Source organism: Durio zibethinus, chromosome 11 (genome assembly GCF_047325235.1).
Source record: "Durio zibethinus cultivar Kanyao isolate XHJ-2024 chromosome 11, ASM4732523v1, whole genome shotgun sequence".
NCBI lineage: Eukaryota > Viridiplantae > Streptophyta > Magnoliopsida > Malvales > Malvaceae > Durio > Durio zibethinus.
In genome coordinates, this window is record NC_143172.1 from 3,457,235 (window position 1) to 3,476,366 (window position 19,132).

A 19,132-nucleotide genomic window follows, 5' to 3' on the forward strand; every position below is an offset into this window, starting at 1 on the left:
CAAGCTATGGCCCACAACAAAATATTCACAGTATTTTCTCTGCCCTTGTCTTGATCATTGGGTAAAGACAACTGTGATTTCTAATTGTAACCATTCATAGTGAATTTGTAACTTACAAACGTCTATTAAGGACAAAAATACTAAACTGGCATGCCCTTCTTCACCAAATGCACGCAAACATCTCAAATCCTGAAATGGTGCTTAGTTTCGTCCAAGGATTGCATTCTTGTGATACATGGAAGGACGTTGGAATGTTGGTTTCTTTTGAGACGTGTAGTAGTAAGGAGAATAGGGAGTAGGGAGAACATTATAGACCACAACTGGACTTCTCACCATATATTTATTAGCCGAATCTTTCCATATTATGTTAACTGATGTGATCGGTTGCTGTGAAATCTTTTGGCCGGAGACCTTCACAGTGAAGGATTTCTTCTCTCCCAAAGCTGAGAATGACAGTATGTTGGGCTCCACAACAATGGTGAAACCGGGTTGGGTGGATGCGAAGCCAGTGTAAGTTGAGGTTGGTGAGCCAACATTGGTCACTGTCCTGGTAAAAACACCATAAATTGGTTGGCCATCTTCCATAGCTAAAGAGAATGAAGGATAGTTGAGATCCCAAGCTGGTCCAGGTTTGGTGCTGGTGCATACACTGCTGTTATCACCTGTGATAAGTCTTACAGTTGTAGTGTTGTAACCTTGCTTGCAAAGGAAGTTAATGTAATCTGTCTCATTTGCATCATAAACAAGTCCGGGGTCTTTTGCTTGTGCTGGGTTGATCTGGCCGGACCCATAAGCGAACTCAAGATCCTCGTGTTTCTTCGGGTCTACAACAGTTGCTGTAAATGACAACACAGGCAGATTACATGTTATTTTGCACTTAGAGAGAGACATCACCATGAAAAGAGACTTCATATGTCATTAGTTTTTACCTGTGGTCATGAGGGCGGATTTGATCGCAGCAGCGGACCATTCAGGGTGGGCTGCCTTAACATAGGCAGCAGCACCACTTGCATGAGGACAAGACATGGATGTACCAGAGATTATGTTATACTCTACGCTCCTAGGATCTTCCCAGTCAATGGAAGGTGGTGCAACAGGAGACCAAGCAGCAATGATGTCAACACCAGGGGCAGTGAGATCAGGCTACACATTAAGCATTCAAGATTTCAAGAGACTAGTTTTGATTTATGAAAGAAAAAATAACAGATAATAGAATGTTAAAATTAAAGGCATTCCAGCCTCTAAAGTACCTTGAGAATGTCTGGAGTGATAGGGTTGGGTCCCCTGGAAGAGAATGATACGATATAAGGCGCCATGTAATCTGTCCATGTCTCTCCTAACAGAATAGTTGCAGTCGGATTCCTGAAATTGTTTTCTTATTTTCATTAAAATTGTAAATAGTAAACATGATTTCTTGCTTACAAGCAAGTAATTAATGTAATGGATGCAATTCAAAAAGCATGGGTATTAAGAATTGTTTACTCTGTTGTTCTAATATAGTCCAAAACTTTTTCACCATCGGATGTGCTTATCTGTGTTGCTGGTAATGGGTAATTGAAAGCAAAATCGGTTATTTCATCGTCAGCCATTATGGTGCCCACACCATTTGCTAGAAGAACGCCAGTACCGTCCCAAAGTGTTTCACAATAAACAATCTTGCCTTCCACTTTGTATGAATTTAAGAAACCAGTGAAACAATATCTTGAAAGATCCTGGCTGGCACCTGCAGAGTAGTTGGCAGCGTCTCCTCCCCAGGCCAAGGGATATGATTTTCCAAGAAGTTCAAAGCTGTTAATGGAAATTCCCTTCAAGGATAATGTACAAAAGTCAGGCTTGATTAGTTGAAGGAAAAGGAACAAAGGACTTAAAGTGACTGCAATTGTACTCACAGTGAAAACTTGTCCATCACCAAGTACTGCTTTGGCAACAAATTTTCTGTCAATGGTGCTTGCGGCAACAGTCAATGTCCAAGGAGCATAATTGGAAACCGAATATGGCCATGGTCCGGAATTACCAGCAGAATTTGAGGTCAATATGCCATATTTCATGGCATGGAAAGCACCAATGGCTATAGGGTCTTCATCGTAAGCCAATGGCCAGTCAGAACCAAGGGACACTGATATGATATCAACACCATCTGCTATGGCATCATCAAATGCCGCAAGGATATCTGCAGTTGCACAACCAAAGAGCCAGCAAACTTTGTATATGGCAATCCTTGCACCAGGAGCTCCACCTCTTGCAGTTCCATTAGCTAGCCCATAGTAGCTTGCTCCAGGCACCCTGTCTCCTGCTGCAGTTGACGAAGTATGGGTCCCATGTCCCTCAGAGTCTCTGGGAGACTTGAATTCACCATCATACCAGTCGTCACTATTGTAGTAACGCCCTCCGATGATCTTGCTGTGTTGCCAAATTCATTTTATTAGTTGTCTGAATTGAATAATCAATGCTTTTTACCTAAAAATCTGTATAACCCTTTGTCTTCATAACATCCATGGCCTATATATATATATATATATTTTCAATTTCTTGATGATAGAACAGATTAGAAAGTTGTGAAGGGAGAAAGGAAGCTCACTTATTGCAGGTGAAGTTGGCTCCTTGACATGTTCCTTTCCATTTGGAAGGTGGAGCACCAAGTTCTTGGCTATTGAAGCTCTCATGTTCAGGCCAGATTCCTAAACACAAAAGGAATTTACAAGTTTCAATATTTATCGACAAACTTGACTTCTGGTAAAACCATAGCAGTTTGTGTGTGATTCATTTACCTGTATCAAGAAGTCCAACGACAACATCTCCTTCAAGTTTCGCTCCAACATTGTCATTGGTAAAACCAATGAAGTCCCATGACCTTGTAGTATGAAGTTTTAGTATATGATTTGGAATCACTCTAATTACACCTTCCATTTCTGCATCGCAGTCATCATTTATTTATTGAGTTTCACTACAGATTATATATAGAGATGAGATTTTATTCTTAGTTATTAAATGTCAGTATTTGATGATCTTACCTGAGAACCTTCAAACTTCTTCATCTGTCAATTTAGCTGCAAATCCGTTGAAGCTTAAGTAGCTATAAATTAGCGATTTCTTGGCTGATGAAGCGCTGCAGACGAAGAAAATTATTAAACGTTAGAGAAGGAATATGTTTACCCTGTTTTCTTGGTTCTAATAGTAATACTATGGTTGTTGTGCATTGAGGCATGGTCTGTTCTTTTTTTTTTTTGGCAAAGAATGTTGAAGTCTGAGGGTAAAGAAATGGTTTGCAGGTATGAAAAATTGAATCCAAACCTGCTAGATGGACTAAGCTTTGGGTTGATCTTGCTTAAGTTTCCTGTCATTTTCAAATATTTATACTAGTATTTGATGTATAATCATCCGAGTAACCATGTATTAATTAGAATTTTAAATTTTATTTATAAGGAAAATGAGAATGCATTGACAATGTATCTACTCAGACAATGCTTCAAACGTAAATGAATTCCACTTTTAATAGCTTTAGGACTAAGAACCTTCCGAGGACTCCCTGAAGCATGGAATGGTGGGTAGTTGCAGCTGAGAATTCTCCCTTTGGGCGGCCTCCCATGTACACAATGTGAACCTATACAAAAAAGGAAACGGCCCTTTTTAGTGAAAACTTATGCAAAACCATTGCACATGCACAAGAATACTGATTAACTAAAGCAAACAATATCACCTTCCTCTCATTGGCATCGGCTGCAAGGCAATTTATGGACAAAAATGCTAGAAACAGCAACGAGTAAATAGGCGAAACCAGCCCTTTCTTCGCCATATTGCTGCTAAAACAAAACACAAGCTTAACTTGATGTGAAAAGTTTTAAAAGAAGAGTGGTATTTATAGGAGTACGTTCCGATAATTGTTACGTTGGTATGTACGGCTTTTTTTGTGAAGCACAAGGCCAGCTTCTTTGTTTCGAGTTTTTGCAGTTGTCGCCAAGTTTTTATACAGGAGAACACTTATATGAAATTTTTTAAGTAAAGTTTGAAAAAAAAAAATTAAAAATTTAAATGGATAGATTTATTATGAAAATTAATAATATGCATAAAAAAATTATTAAAAATATTTTTTATAATTTAAACTTGATATTTATTCAATAATAAAAATTTTATCAAATTTTTATTAAAAAGGTTTATATAAAAATATATATCAAATTTCTTTAAAATTTTATACACTTAATTTATACAACAAAATTTTTTAATTTATCGATTTTAATTTTTATTTAATTATTTTTAATTATGAACTTTATAAACTTCATTTAAAAAATTTCATTTAAATCTTTCCCATAAACAAATCTTTAGAATTTTCGGTTGAGGGAAAATGATAACAGGAAAGTCGATTGTTTTTGTTGTGGTCGTTAATGTCTCCAAAACCAAAACGTTGCTGTCTCTCATGAGGATACAAGAAGGTTCATCAAATTCCATGTTATCTTTTATTAAATTGTTTTGTCATCTCATTGAATTAATTTTCATTTTGGTCACTTGTCTCCGTAGAACTTCTTTGTTGATTCCGTGAATGTCAAGAAACACTATGCTTAATTGATTTTCCTGGAAAGCTGATAATCTTTAAAAAACGCGTCCAAAAATTTTCATCAAATGTTTAAATAAAAAAATTTACTCATGTCGCAATCATTCAGGAATATTATTTGCTACCTTTTATACATCCCAAGACCGGCCTTCGGTATTAGTGTTTTGATTTGAACTACTAGCTAGTAAATAAAAGTATAAAAAAAAAAAAATCATTTGGTAGGACAATACAATATTTTCTTACACAAAAACAATTCAAGTTTAATTTAATAATTAAGGGCAATGCTACATAACACTCATCTCGTACATTTGTTTCACATGCTTACTTCTTATTTGAGGAACCTTAAATGAAAAATACTAAATTTTTTACGTAGGATATAATAGAATTTTTAAAATTTATATACTATGTAAGTGTGTAAAATGAAAATATTAGACAAGTATATATAACCTTTTCTAATAATTCATTATTATTTTTATCATATGACCACACCTAATCTAAAAGCACATATCTTTTTTAAAATTAAAGTCAAAATTCCGGTGTTCTATTATTTTATCTTAAACATGTAGTTTTAGTTTTAGTTTTTTATACTATAATGAATTTAATTTTTATAATTTTTTGAATCAATTGATATGTTATTGAAATTGATAATTAAAAATTACATGTTTAAAAAAATTTATACACGTAATATCCTCTTCAATCAGATAACTAATATGATAGAAATCATTAAAAAAAAAAAATCACGTAGTCAAATTTATTTGTAAACTTTGTTATCAATTGTCCTTAAGGTTAATCCACAAATGTCCTTAATTGTAAAAGGTTCATCTAATTGACAATATTCATTTTGCTACCTGTTATAATTTCAAAGATCGAAATGTTTAGACAGTTTGCATTAATTTGAATTACCGGCGAGTAAACAAAAAATGACAAGGAGGAATGATTTGTTACTAATACATTTGTTAAGACAAAACAATAATGTTCTTACACAAAATAATTCAAGTTTATTAATTTAGCAATTAAACATAATTATCCATACAAGCTTACAAACCTGTGACGGTTTAAGCTTAATCTTTTCAAGACGATCAACGACAAGAAGAATCTCAACCACAAATGCTTCAATCAAGCCAGGCATACGCCTTTCAACGCGGGGATTATGAAGAAGTGATTTTTTTAGTGCAACAAAGTTCATAATACTTGATCTGAAAGTCCTTTGAGAGCTTAGTTAAGACACATCGATCTACCAACTCCGTTGGCAAAATCCTCAGAACTTCACTTTGCTAAAAGCAAAAGCAGATTCGGACAAATATGAACCAACAAACATGAACCAAGCACAGAGTTGCTGCTGCAAGACATGAGGTCATTGTCGTCTCGTAAAACATACACCTACAAGAATACAAGTAAATCAAGTCTGCAAATCTAAACCTTATGGGAGGATTTTAACCAAACAATCAGAAAGTCCATGTCACTAGTTTCATCCCTAGCTTGTCTGTAAGATTCACAAAAACATGTGTGCACTCCAAAGTTTTTGATCTCAAAGAAAGAGATTTCATCAACTATAACACATGAAAGTCAGAAGTGGACAAGCATTAAAGCTTAAGAGAGCATAAATTAAAGAAAGTTCATAAACTAGCCTTTTAAGAGGATGGGCTTGGATTTTCAAACAAATTACCAAAAAGTCTGAACTTTTACGTTCAACTTTGATCAAATCCCAACTTGGCCATAAAATTTCGCACATCTGAGGAGCTTCACCATATGTTTTTCTCTAACTCATTGCAAACAAAGTTTATCATCTATTAAGTTTTTCAAATTAGTATCTCCTAAAAGCACTAGTGAACTACATTGATTATGATTTTTTTTGTCATTTCCATCAAAACGTCCACTTGCATACACATAAAATCTTCTATTAAGACTTTCAAAGTAACATCTGTAAAACCAACAACTGATTAGGGATTTCACTCTTTTTTTTCTTTTTTTGAATGCCTCATTTATTAATATCAACTAGAGAATATTACAAAGAAGCAATGACTGCTAAACTCATCAAGCACTATTAAAAAAGAGCTCAACTCAATGCCTTAAATTTGGAGTCGGAGGGGTCAATCAGATGAAAAACTAAAACATTGCCAGGAACGAACCCGTGATCCCAGAAAATTTCTTCCATCCACTCATTGCAGTTGTTTCTGCAACAATTGTGTTTCGTATTCATTTCCACTTTCATCAACCAATCGTACTTTGGTATCGTTGCTCGGCAAATGCAATTTATAGAATTCCTTTGGTAAATGCTGTCATCAAAGAAATTAGGCATGCAGATCAGTGCCGATCCAAATATACTTATAAAATCATAGGTTTGAAAAGAACTTGAGATTTACCAATGTAAAGTAATCCGAAACATGGGACTCATTCACCATCATCAAAAAGCTAGGGAATTCAGTCACTAGGTTTGCCATAAACTTTTTTGCCTTTTCCATGACACAAGTCTCTTCTACCGTCTTTAAGGAAGATGCATAACTAGAAGGACTGACCCTAGCTCTCTTGCATCTATTGTATTTACCGAAGCCTTTCACTATTTGCGTCCAAAAAAAATCTAAGTTACTATCAATCAAACAAATTGACCAAGCGGAAATATAGAATAAAGCTAAAGCAACAAGAAATTAATAATCTTGGTGGACGAAAAATGTCCCTTTTCATCTCTTGAAAGTTCAAATGATTGGTTTTTCTATATTAAGACTTGATTTTAATTATGCAACAACTTAAAATTTACAAACTCATTAATTCAAACTTGATGGAAGTTAAAAGTTTCGTAACTCTTTGCTAACTTGCTCGAGACATAAGAAGTTGTATAATAATAAGGGTCCATTTGGATCCAACCGGAGTGGCGTTACGGTGAAATTTTAATATATTTTTTGAGCTCAACCATGCTGTAATGGTGTTTGGATTCCGCTGAAGAGGTCCAGTGAGGCAATAGTAACTCCATATTTTCATTAAAACTTTTTTGTCCAGTGTGCTTTTGTGTCTTCCACCGGGCTTCCTTTTTCAATTTTGCCATTCACTCTTTTTTTTTTTTTCGTTTTTTCCCCTAAAAATATCATGCCATTGTTTTTTTTTTTAATTTTTATTTAAAAATATTAAAATAACTTTATTAATTTAATATAATAAATAATTTTTATTATATAATAAGTTAATAAATAAATTTTAATATATAAAAATAAACTATATTAATAATATTAATATTTTGATTGAGAATAAAATTTTAAGATTTTAAATGTTATAAATAACATAAAATATATATAAAATAATTGATCAATATACTTTTAAAGTAAAGTTTTTAATGATCATTTTTCGTTATCATCATCAATTGTTATCGTTGTTTTTGCATTCAAACATATATTCCATAATTGATTTTAATTTTATCATTACAATAATTAATTTCATTTCGTTATTTTCAAACTCATCAGAACTAATTTCAATATTTATTCAAACGAACTCTTAATAAGACAATCATCATATTATTTACGTATTTTAGTTATGATAGTAAATTGACAAATGAAAATGCCAAATGTAATAAATTATAAATCGAACAATTAATTTATTAAAAAAAAAAGGCAAAGCAAGTAAATCATTATGCAACTGAAAAATATTTAACAGTCTTAAAATTAAAACGAATTCACAATTCTTTGCAACCTAATAAATTCGTAAAAAAAATCAAATTCATTAAAAACTCAATCATCAACCGAAGAATCTATTGGTATTGGTAGAGTATTTGATTCTTTATTTTAATTATAAGATTTAATTTTTTACAATTTCAAATGCAAAAAAAATCTCAAAACATTTTCCATTTGGTTGGTAATATAATGAAGCACCTAATTTGGGCCAATTACAATATCAACGCTCGAGTAATTGACAACCCTCAATAGATAATGATATATGCATATTCATATATAAATATATATATATATATATATTCTAAATATATATTTTATATCTTATATAAACATATAAAAGTCAAAACTTTTGGCAAAAATGAAAAAAATTTTATGTGGATGGCTTAAAATATTGACATATAAACATTTTAAAAAATTATTACATGACATCTAATAAATATATTTTATTTTATTTAACATATTTTTAATTTAAAAATAATTTTAAAAAACTAAATTGATTATATTTATCTTTTTATTATTAACTTTAAATCACTCTCAATTCAATTTATATTAAAAGTATTAAAATTTTAAAAATTTCTTAATTTGACAAATTAAATCAATCAATATATAATCAATAAATTAATAAATACTACAATTACAATTATAAAATAGTTAATTCTCTAATCAATTATTTAATACATTTATATTTGATTAAATATAATATCAAGTAATTGATGTATTTCATATGTAAATATATAAAGCAAATATAATTCAAAAAAACTAAATTGATTATATTTATATTTTTATTATTGATTTTAAATCACTCTCAATTCAATTCATATTAAAAATATTAAAATTTTAAAAATTTCTTATTTTGACAAATTAAATCAATCAATATATAATTACTAAATTAATAAATACTACAATTACAACTATAAAGTAATTAATTCTCTAATTAATTATTTGATACATTTATATTTGATTAAATATAGTATCCGTTTGAGTAATTGATGTATTTCATAATATATTTCATGTGTAAATACATAAAGTAAATTTATAAAATTAATTCTTTATTTTAAAATTAATGGAATAAAATATTTTATTAATTTATATTTGATTTATATATTTATATTTCATTAAATATGATTTTATTTGATAAATATTAATACACGTTGATTTCATTCATTTTCATTTGTAACGTTTTATAATTTTATTATTTGATATTAATGCACGTTGATTTAATTAAAATTTAATTTGTTTTATTGTCATTATTAAATATAATAAATTTATTTTATTTTATTATTCTAAATTAAGGGATCTCTAAATATTAATAACAAAATAAAATATTTTAATATCAATCAATTTGTCATTGTTAAACCATTATTCACTCGTAATTTTTAGTATTTTAATATTAATTTTTATAATTTGAAATTATCTTATTAATTGACTAAATTTATGTTTTTACTATTGATTTTGAATCACTCTCAATTCAATTTATATTAAAAGTATTAAAATTTTAAAAATTTCTTAATTTAACAAATTAAATAAATCAATATATAATTAATAATATAATAAATACTACAATTACAATTATAAAATAATTTATTCTCTAATCAATTATTTGATACATTTATATTTGATTAAATATAGTATCAATTTGAGTAATTGATATATTTTATGTATTAATATAAAAAGCAAATATATCAAATTAATTCTTCATAATTAAATTAATTGAATAAAATATTTTATTAATTTATATTTGATTTATAGACTTATATTTCATTAAATATGATTTTATTTGATAAAATATTAATACACATTTGATTTTATTTGATAAAATATTAATGCACGTAGATTTCATTTAATTTTATTTGTAATGTTTTATAATTTAAAAATCTAGATATTAATGCATGTTGATTTAATTAAAATTTAATTTGTTTTATTACTATTATTAAATATAATAAATTTATTTTATTTTATTATTCTAAATTAAGAGATATGTAAATGTTAATTTTGAGTTTTTTAGGTAATAATTAATTCTTAATTGCACCTTCTTTTTTTTTCAAACCAGCTCTTCTTACAATGTGGGAAATTATAAGTTATAACCCTCTGAAAATGGGGAATATCCAACATTTTTTCTATGAATTATATTGATTAGTTTTTTTTTTTTTCTTTTTTCCTCGTTGGGATGACTTTGGTACGAATTTATGGGGACATTTCAAATTTTATTGCAAACAACAGTAATTTATGCTAGCAAGTAGTAAATACAACCCTAGGCATCTCTATAAGTAAAAACTTTCTCACTTCTTGAGAAAATGAGAGAAAAGGAAGAAAAAAAATGCAATTTCAGATATAGTTATTTCCATGCTGTCTTATTTCAATCATTTAGATATACCAAAGTCAAATGCGCAAAAAACCTTGAATGCAAGTTGCCAGAAATGGGAAATGGTTCTTAGTTGCGGCCAAGGATTCCATTTTTTTTGTACATGGAAGGACCTTGGAACGATAGTTTCTCCTCAAACGTTGATGTCTCTGGAGGAAAGTAAGTATGACCTTTTAGAACATTGTAGACCACAACTGGGCTCCTCACTTGATATTTCTGATATTGATCTGTCCATATGATCGCACCCGACATGATCTTTTGCTGTGTAATGTATCCACCGGTAACTTTCACGGTGAATGATTTCTTCTCTCCAACAGTTGAGAATGACAGAGCGTTTGGTTCCACACTAATGGAGAAATTGGGAGGAGAGTACTGCCTAACAGTGTAGGTTAAGTTTGCTGGCCCGACATTGGTAACTGTCCTGGTAAAAACACCATTAATTTGCATGCCATCTTCCACGGCCAGAGAGAATGAAGGGTAGTTGAGATCCCAAGCTCGTCCAATCACAGTGCTGGTACATACACTGTTGTAGTCGCCAGTAATGAGTCTTACAGTTGTTGTGTTGTAGCCTTGCTTGCAAAGGAAGTTAATGTAATCTGTCTCATTTGTATCATAGACAAGTCCAGGATCAATTGCATGTGCTGGGTCGATCTGGCCAGACCCATAAGCAAATTCAAGGTCTTCATGCCTGCTTGAATCCATGACGGTTGCTGCAAAGGCAAGATGTGAATAACTTTCCATCATTTGTGTCATTTACAAGCGCGCGCACACACACACACATATATACATACATACATACATATATATATATATATATATATCCTTACCTGTTGTCATAAGGGCAGATTTGATTATATATATATATATATATATATATATATCCTTACCTGTTGTCATAAGGGCAGATTTGATGGCAGCAGGGGACCAGTCAGGGTGGGCAGCCTTAACATAGGCAGCAGCACCACTGGCATGAGGACAAGACATGGATGTGCCAGATATTATGTTGTAGTTCACACTCCTGGGGTCTTCCCAAGCAACGGAAGGCGGTGCAACAGGAGACCAAGCAGCGATAATGTCCACACCAGGAGCAGTGAGATCAGGCTGCAAATTATGCATTCAAGATCAGAAGAGTTGTTCTAAACAAAAAAAATAAATCAATAAATAACAGGCAAAAAGAATGTTCAAAATTAAAGAAATGCCACTTAGCCTCTAAGTACCTTGAGAATGTCTGGAGTGATGGGGTTGGGTCCTCTAGAAGAGAATGATACAACATATGGTGCCATTACATCTTTCCATGTCTCTCCAAACATAATAGTTGCTTCTGGATTCCTGAAAAGGTAACCTTCTATAAGCTTCCGTGCTTATATACTAGAATTCCCATAAATTGACCCATGCATTAAAATATTTGTTGGGAAGATATGTTTACTCTGCTAATCTGATGTAATCTAGAATTTGTTGACCATCTTCTGTGCTTATCACAGCAGCGGGCAATGGGAAACTGAAAGCAAAATCTTGATATCTAGAAGTAGCCATGATGGTGCCTACTCCACTTGCATCAAGAATGCCAGTGCCGTCCGAGATAGTTTCACAAAAAACAATCTTACCTACCACCTGGTAAGAATTCATGTAACCATCGAAACAATATTTTGAAAGATCTGGGCTGGAGCCTGCAGAATAATTGGCCGCATCTCCTCCCCAAATCAATGGATACGTCTTCCCATGGAGTTCAAAGCTGTTAACGGAAGGTCCCTTGAAGGATAAAACATACAATATCAGCATAGATTAATCTCAAGCAAGGCTACAGGGCACTTGATGGAGGTAAAGTACTCACAGTGTAACTTTGTCCATTGCCAAGCACCAATCTGGTGACAAATTTTCTGTCAATGGTGCTTGCAGCAACAGTCAATGTCCAAGGTGCGTAGTTTCTGACTGAATATGGCCGTGGCCCCAAATTACCGGCAGAATTTGAGGTCAATATGCCATATTTCATGGCATGGAAAGCACCAATAGCAATGGGGTCTTCATCGTAAGACAGTGGAAATAAATTACCAAGGGACACTGATATGATATCAACACCATCTGCTATGGCATCGTCAAATGCTGCAAGGATATCTGCAGATGCACATCCAAAGGACCAGCAAACCTTGTACATGGCAATCCTTGCACCAGGAACTCCACCTCTTGCAGTTCCATTAGCTAGCCCATAGAAACTTGCTCCGGACACTCTGTCACCTGCTGCAGTTGAGGAAGTATGCGTCCCATGTCCCTCAGAGTCTCTGGGAGACTTGAAGTCACCTTCAAAGTACCAGTTCTCACTATTGTAGTAACGCCCTCCAATGATCTTGCTGTGTTGCCAAATTCATTTCATTAGTTGTCCACATTGCATAATTTAATGCTTTTTATATAGTATAGACTTGAATTCACCTGTTGCAGGTAAAGTTGGCCCCTTGACATGTTCCTTTCCATTTGGATGGTGGAGCACTAAGTCGTTGGCTATTAAAGCTCTCATGTTCAGGCCAGATTCCTATAAACCGAGAAGCCCCATTGAAATGAGCTTGATCTGTGATAAGGCCAAAGCAGTCTATATATTCAATTTATTCACCTGTATCAAGAAGCCCAATAACAACATCTCCTTCAAGCTGGGCTCCAACATTGCTTTGGCTGAAACCAAGAAAATCCCATGACCTTGTAGTGTGAAGCTGTAGTATATGATTTGGAATCACTCTAAGTACTCCATCCAGATCTGCATCCCAATTTAGTTTTCGTTTAGTAGGGGCCATGATGATCATGAAAATTTGCTTCTAATTTTATCAATTATGACTTGTTTGATCATCTCACCTGAGAACATTTTAACTTCTTCCTCAGTCAGTTTAGCTGCAAATGCATTGAAGCTCCTATAACTTTAGACTAACGATTCTTGGGCTAATGAAGAGCTGTGATAGAAGAAATCTAAATGTTACTTAAAAACGAATACTTTCCTGTTTCTTAGTGTTTTGACACTAATATATTATGCTTAATGAGCATTGTTTTTTCGTGCTGATAGTTCTATTAGATAGTGAGCTTCCAATACTGATCCTAATTCTTTGACATATATATCAGCTACTCAACTATTTTAATAGCTACAAAAATCACTGTTCTATTAGTAAAAAAAGACCTTCCAAGGACGCTGGTCAGCATGGAATGATGTGTTGCTTGAGCAGAAAAATCTCCCTTTGGCCTGTCTCCCATGTACGCAATGTGAATCTATATACAAAGAAAAACAGAATAAGCTCAAGTGATCAAAACCTACCCAAAAAAGCAGTTCAAATATACAAAACCAAATAGCTAACAAGCAAAAACTTTTACTTTTCTCTCATTGGCACTGGCCGCATTGGAATTCAACAGGAATGCTGCAAACAACAGCGAGTAAAGGATCGAAATCAGCCCCTTCTTCGCCATTGATGATAAACTTCAGTGAAAAACGCTAGCTCAATTAACCTTGTTGAAACAGGTATTAAACTTCTAAAAGGTATTTATAGGGGCTAATTTTGATTAATCGTTTTGTCCGCTGGTGAATTCTTTGTTAGCTGAACTGGCAGCAGGCCATACTTTATTGCTTGAGATTTTATGAATATTTCCGCCTAAGCACATATTATTATAACAAAATTGCATCCGCTGCAATTCATAGAAACTGATCCTGTATCAGTAAAAATGAACAGTCAGGTTTTGTTTTGATCGTCAATGTCTCCAAAGTCGAGAAAAGTGTTTAGATTAGTTTGAGGGTTGTCTCATAAGAAATGGATTGCTGTCTCTCATGAAGCTACAAAAATGTTAATCCAATTATATGTGACGTAATCATTTAGTTTGACAAAGATGATTTATCTTCCTTGTTTCTATTTTGGTGTCTCCGAAGATGTTCTTTGTGATCTCCGAGGATGTCAAGCAAACAATAGCTAGGTTTTAGCTGGGAAGCACCATGGTTTTTTAACCTTTACTATCTTCCTTATCTTTTCACTTTTTTTTTTTCTTTTACCAAGCATTGCCTATAGAAATTGGAACCTTGACTAGCAAATGTGAAAGAAATGCGCATCTGGGCAGCCTCCACTCAAAGCCTACAAGGCTATTATCCACCTCATCTTGGTCCCATGCTTTACGCCTATGGTTTCCCAAGATTTGGCCCACTACTTTAAAATACCTATGACTAAGCTTTTATAGTAAAATTGATTTTGTTTAAATTAAAAATAATAATAATAATTATTGTAATTATAATAGATTAAAAAAAATTATAAAAATTTTTATATTAAATAAATTTTATTAAAATTAATATTTAAATTCGATATGATGAATTCAATTATATTATACTAAAAATACGATAAAATTTAAATTTCAACTAAAACGACGAAGAAAAAAACATTTGACCCATTTTCATTTTTAAAACCTACATGATTTTTATCATGTTTAAATTCCTTTTCATGGTTTGTACATTATTCACTTTATCTATAAGTAAACATAGTTTTGTAATTTTTAAATTTTAACAAAAAAATGCACAACAATGATCGACAGAAATTTATTTTTTTCCGTTAATTTTTGTCTCCTGCTGGATTATGACATTTAAAAAAAAATTTTCTTCAATGAATTTTTGGGGAATCTACTGTTGGATTATGACATTAAAAAATAATATAAAAAATAGAGTTTCCCAGTCCCAGTGACCCAGATAGCCCAATTTGGGGTCCACTGTGATGTAGATGGGGCCCATAAATTAGAAATATGGGCCCTCTTCTGTTTTAATATTGGGTCCCGAGGTTGCACTAAAACAAAAATCTTTTACCTTTTTTTATTTTTTATTTTTTTATAACAAGGATGGCAAAACTCTTTTGCATTCACTCCGTCTATTTACATTATGAAAGGAAGGGTGTGTTTAATTTATAAAATTATAATAGAATAAAATAAAATGATATTATATATAAAATTAGATTAAATAATATTATTTTATTTTATATTTAATATGTGTAAATATTAGAATAAAATAATTTGTTTATTGATCAAAATTATTTTTTTCAAATTTTATATAATTTAATTTATTGATTTAATATTTAAAGATATAATTAAATATGTAAATTTAATCTTATAGATTAAAAATAATTTTTTTTACTTGAAAAGAATTGGATATTTCTATGTTAAGAGGATATTAATTTTCTATATAATTCTTATTTTTTTTTAGATATAAATCAAATATGATAAAAAATTATTATCATACTATCTTATCAATAATCTTACGTATCAAATATGACCTGATAATATAATTATCAATTATGTTTATTACATTGACAATTTTTTTTTTCATTTTTGTGATACAATTTTGTTGTCATTATTTTTCTTTTGCATCCTCTTTGTCATACAAAGCCTAAACATGAAAAAAAAAAAAAGTTGAGTTTGCTGATTAAAGATTTTGTTGAATTTAAGATTAAGATCACTCTTTCAAATGGATGAAACAATTTGTTCAATGGGTTTATAAATGTTTTTTGTCATTTAGTTCTAGTGTTATATGTAATAGCAAAATAGCAATCATGAAAAAATTGGACTGAACCAATTGAATTGGAAAACCAATGGCATGCCGATTGGATGAGACGTACAAGATGAGGAGATTTTTGAATCCGTCAAGAACCAATAAAATATCGGATTAGATTGAGTTAGATCGAATCAAACATGTATTTGAATTGATTTTGAGTATTATTAGAGAAATTATCAAATATGTTAACAACAAAATTTTTAAAATTTTTAAGTGAAATTAGTAACGTAAACCCCATATTTGATCCGAATCCAAGACCATTGGGTTTGATCCAATAGGGTTTGAGCCTAAGTCTATTGGACCTGATTCAGGATCTAATTAGCTGACCCAATTGACTTTTATTTTTATTTTTATTTTATTATTTTTTGGTTTTTTTATCTATCTGTGAAATTTTTTTAGTTGATTTATCTGTTTTTTATTAGATTTATCATTAGTTTAACAGATTTAATAATTAAAAATAAAAAATGTATCTTTGGTCGTGAATTGGTGGTTGTAAAGTTCCTATGGGTTTTAATCTAAAGTGGGATGAGTCTTAAGTTTTTGATATTATGAAAATCCAGTCAAATGAGGACTTCTACCTTATCAGAAACTTTTTGATCTGGTATTATAAATCATTGATCACACAAAACAAAAGAGAGAGACACAAGACGGAAGAAAACAAAAGCTAAAAAAAAAAAAAAAAGATTTTGGAGGGTAAAGATAGTTTTAGAATTTGATTTTGAATTTTGGGTTTTTTTTTTTGGAAAATTTTTAGAAAATCCAGAATTCGACTAATTTTTCAATGAATTTTTGGATCAACTTTGAATTTTTTGATCAAATTTGTCAGTTTTCGATTGATTTTTTCAGATTTCGATAAAACATTCAATCGAAATTTGGGTTTTTCTAAAGAGAGTGGAGAGAAAAAAAGGGAAGAAAGAGAGAGGAAAGGAAGGCATCTGAATAAAATTGAAAGTTTTTGGTTTTTATACCTTCAAAAAACGACGTTGTTTTGGCCTTACTAATCCTAGAGATCTGCGTGTTTTGCCATCGAACAACCCGACTCGAGCTCCAACCCACGTCTAACCCTAGTGCCAGCCAAGCCCACCCAAGCCGCGCACTCCCAAGCTGTGTTTTCGAGCCATTTTTCTTCCTAGAGTCGAGCCGAATCCAAGCCGAACCGAGCCGTTTCAAGATTTTTTTTAATATTTATTTATTTATTTATTATTATTATTATTATTATTATTGTTATTATTATTTCTAAATTATAATTATTTGGTATTCCTTAAATTTTTTTTAATTTTAATGTTAATTTTAATTTAATTTTTTTAATGATTTTTCTAAAATAAAATTTCTACAAAAAAAATATTTTTGAGAAAAAGTTGAATGTATCAATTTTTCTTAAAAATAAAATTTCTAAAATAAAAATTTTTAAAAGTATTTTAGGGGAAAGTTGAAAGTATCAAATTTTTTTGGAAATAAAAAGGTTTTAAAAAAATATTTTTAAGAAAAAATTGAAAGTATCAATTTTTTTTGAAAATAAAATTTCTAAAATAAAAATTATTAAGAAAAATATTTTGAGAAAAAGTTGAAAGTATCAATTTTTCTTAAAATAAAAACTTCCAAATGCTTTAAGAAAAAATTAAAAGTAATAATTTTCCTTGTACAAAAGCAATAAGTTTTTTTTTAATTAAAAAAATTATTTATATCAAAAGCTGAATCATTATTCCTTTTTTTTTATTTTACTTTTTTAAAAAAAAATTTAATATTAAATAATCCGATAACGGAGCCTCTACAAGGAAAACAATATTTTTCCTATATACTCTTAAGGTGAGGGAATTTTTTTAATTTTTTACCAAAAGTATTAGAGTCAATTAAGAATAATTTTTAATAATTAATTATTTGATAAATTTTTTAGGCTTAATGGATAACATGAAATCAAGTTGGTATCATCTTTCGATTGACGTTATAAGGGTGCTATAGCATTTCTCACTCGTAACTATACTTTCGAATCCTGTTTTGTTTAATAAACCCGAACTTATTCTTTTAAGGACCTTTAAGCTTAGGTGTTTCTTAAAATGATAGATTCCTTAGGTGATCAATCGCACTTAAATAAAAAAAAAGATTGATGGCGACTCCTTAAGTCAATGTCTAGCGATAGATCCCCAGATCTATATGTTTGACGACTTCATTGAGAAAAAATCGAGAGTCAAGCTAGCAAATAAATTTGTGTTATCCAAAAGCCTAAAAAAATTAATTTTTTTTTAAAGATTTTTATTCATTCATTTTGTTTATTTGTTTGATAATTATATCATTCATATGCATATGCATGACATGAGTTCTATACCTGAACTCCGTCCCTCTAGGAGGGAGTAAAATACCTAAGCTTTAGTGAGATTTTAATGTCTCCGCAGTGACTAGCGAAATACTCCCACTCAAATTGAATATTTTTCACTTGTAACCTGTAATGAGTGAGGATTGGGGTACCTTACTAGTCTGTGACGGGTAATGACATAAGAAGCAATTTGGAAACCTTTAGACTTTAGCTTTGAACCACATATAGTGAACTTTAGAAGTGCCTAACCCTAAGACAGAGCCCTTTCTACCCAATGATAGATATACACAAGAAGGAATAAATTGTGTTGATCTAACCATTTTGATTGTTTGACTTTATGCATTTGCATTATTATGTCATGCATCATTTTTATTGTCATATGTAACATTGTGCATCTGTATCATTTTCATATTAGATTTCATTCATGAAAATGAACATTTCATTCATGCATCCATATATCATACATAAAGTATAGCATAGCATTTTTATCATAATTATGATGCCAAATGTTCAAAAATAGCTCCACCAAGCGATCTCACTCACCAATACAATACAATGGCACAAGCCAGACAGATGGGACAAGAAAATTTCAATCGTCTTGAGAAGATAGAGAAACCTTAAGAAAAGCTAGAAGGAGAGTTGAATAAGATTTTGAAAGCTTTGAACAAATTAAATAAAAGGAAAGATATAGAAAAAAGCACTAGTCAAC

General features: G+C 31.0%; 2 pseudogenes; both read right to left on the reverse strand.

The window, feature by feature from the left end:
- Window positions 1-201: 201 nt before the first annotated feature.
- Window positions 202-3,793, reverse strand: LOC111290070 (subtilisin-like protease SBT4.3; annotated as a pseudogene).
- A 6,664-nt stretch (window positions 3,794-10,457) lies between these two features.
- LOC111290903 (cucumisin-like) lies at window positions 10,458-14,002 on the reverse strand (annotated as a pseudogene).
- Between the last annotated feature and the right edge of the window lie 5,130 nt (window positions 14,003-19,132).